Below are 2,500 nucleotides of genomic sequence, written 5' to 3' on the forward strand. Positions count from 1 at the left end.
GGCAAAGAGACGCAGGGACTTAAGGGAGCTTTGGCTACAAACGACAACGGCGACGAAAACGTCATAAATTTGCATATTTAGTGGGCAAAAGCAATAGCTTTGCACGCTCTGCACGTGCATCTTTTCATTTTTGCATATTTCTTTGCCGTCGTCAGCAAAACAACAACGTGAAAAGACCAAATTTGAGATTTTAGGGAGAACGTCACCGCTTGAGGATTGATTTTCGTTTTCTTCCCTAAATTGAGTGCCGTTTATACCAGTTTCGTTCTTGAGGGTTTGCCACACTTTGTCACGTTAAAATGCTTGAAATAACCGCGAACCAAAAAAAAATAACGCTTATTTACATTTAACGACGATGTTCTCGTTGCCGTTGCCAAAGCTCTCTTTTAAGAAACGACGACGGCTTCGGCAACGACAACGTCAAAGAGCAGTAATATTAATGGTTAAAAGAGGAACAAATGATCGTGCTGCACCTGCGGCACGCATTTTTAAATTATTTCTTTCCCGTACTCGTCAAAACAACAGCGTAAAATGACCATTTTCAGGATTTGACAAATTTGGTAACCTTGAACAAAGGAAAAGCAGCACTTTACCAAATGCTCATTTACAACAAATAAGTTCATTAAAGGAAAAAAGCTTGGTGACAATTAGATTATGTTAAATTTCTTAAAAGTAATACAACGAAAACGCTGTCAAACAGTTTTTGTTTTACTGCAGTTATACCAAGAAAATTTCACAACAAAACAATTAGGTGTGTTTAACAATTTTCTATTGTAACAATGATTGTGTGAGGAAAGTTACACTGTAATATACGAAAGCCGTCAGTATATCATAGCCCTTATGTGTGATGACGTCTGACTAGCTGATTTCACCACCAAGCCTTGAATTCGAAAATTTTAGCATCAGCTGAATCCCAAAGGAAAGAGCTTGTGAAAGAAACAAAGGAGAGAAAACTCACGTGTGAACAGTATTGCATGTCCAGATGATGTGAGTAATTTATGCAAACAAAGGCTTGGTGGTGAATTTTTGAGTGTATGACATCATCATGCTGAAGGCCTATTGAACTGCAGAGAGATTCAAGTTAATGCTTATCATTGCAGATATTAATTAACATTACTTAAGCAGCAACGAAAGGAAAGCCGGAAACGTTCACCTTTGAAAAGGTTCTGCGACTGCACCGGTGTCAAAGAGGTCAGGGTTTGAAGCCTGTTCAACCCTGAAATTCTCAGGCTTTCCTTTCGTTTCTGCTTAAGTAATGTTAATTAATAACTGCGATGATAAGCATTAACTTGATGATTGTATCACACTTTAAGAGTTGTAAAATTGATCTGCTCTAATTTAACCATACGTTTTGTAGATAATCTAGAATTTAGCATTGCCCGTCGAGAGTAGTTGAAAACAAAGTGAACATGTTTTTGTGATCATCAGAAAATGTACAAACAATCACCAAAAAGGTAATTAAAAACACTTCCCACAAGTTTGCAATCAGTTACCTGCACCAACAATTCCTTCAGGGTAACCTTCCTCCAAACACATAGCGTCCTGAAGTATCCTTTCCAAAAGGACCCCAAGAAATGGTAAATGTAAAATCCATTATCACGACAGTAAGACAGTGGTGATGATGATGTTGATGATGAGGAAGATGACGACAAAAGCAGTCCCAGGTCATCCACATTTAATTGATGTCGGTGATAAAGGCAAGCATTGTGTGGTATTCATAGCGGTAAGTGCCATATTAGAGTGAGAGGGGATGGTAACTCAGCTGATGATAATGATGACGATGACGGAAGCAGTCCCAAGTCATCTATGTTTGATTGATGTTAGTGATGTAGCCAATCGCTGTCTGGTACTCATAACAACAAGTGCCACATCAAAGGAAGATGGCATGGTAACCAAGCTCTTGCAAAGTTTGTAAAATACATGCAAGTTTAAACAAGGAGACGTCACACATTCCCCCTCGACCAAACACCGCTGCATCACTTCAGACGCTGCTCTGCTGACTGTCATCAAATGTATCCAATACTAATCACCAAATAAACACCTTGTTTATCATGCACCAGACTTAAAAAGTCTTTTAATCCTGTTATCTGTCTTTGATCTGTTGTTTGCGATTGTCTGTATCACTGTAAGTTGTCTCATTCAGGAGAGCTTTCCATTGCTCTTCATCTGATGTCACTTCTGCTGGCGTAAGTCCTAGCATGACACCAATTTTTTTCTACAAAATAATAACAAGAGACCGGGATGAACCCAGAGAGAGACTGACATGAGTTCGTATCAGCCTCCATAATTTTTTTTTTCCATTTACATGAGACTGGCCTGACAATAAACTCAGACTGGTCTGACTTTGTTTTGGCTGCTGGAGCATGATGAGAAACCCTCCTAACGGTCAGAGGTTGTACCACTCTCATGTAAACGACAACAAATCTCAGACTGGGTCCACAAATTTCAAGCCTGAGGTATATGCTTTTGGGTGACAATATATTTATTAGACAAAAGATCT

At 39.0% G+C, this 2,500-nt stretch overlaps 1 protein-coding gene and 1 long non-coding RNA gene across 2 annotated transcripts in view; one reads left to right on the top strand and one right to left on the bottom strand.

The window, feature by feature from the left end:
* The window catches only part of LOC138051409 (multiple PDZ domain protein-like), a 13,044-nt gene extending 11,286 nt beyond the window's left edge, over window positions 1–1,758 (top strand). The window contains exon 3 of the mRNA XM_068897600.1: window positions 1–1,758. This exon is cut by the window's left edge and continues 5,455 nt beyond it. The gene's annotated coding sequence lies outside the window, so the exon portion shown is untranslated.
* Window positions 688–2,500, bottom strand: part of LOC138051435 (uncharacterized) — a 3,069-nt gene continuing 1,256 nt past the window's right edge. Inside the window, exon 2 of the long non-coding RNA XR_011132804.1 lies at window positions 688–2,215. This is a non-coding gene — a long non-coding RNA (uncharacterized lncRNA). The remainder of the gene's footprint in view (window positions 2,216–2,500) is intronic.

This window comes from Montipora capricornis, chromosome 6 (genome assembly GCF_036669925.1).
Source record: "Montipora capricornis isolate CH-2021 chromosome 6, ASM3666992v2, whole genome shotgun sequence".
Lineage (NCBI taxonomy): Eukaryota > Metazoa > Cnidaria > Anthozoa > Scleractinia > Acroporidae > Montipora > Montipora capricornis.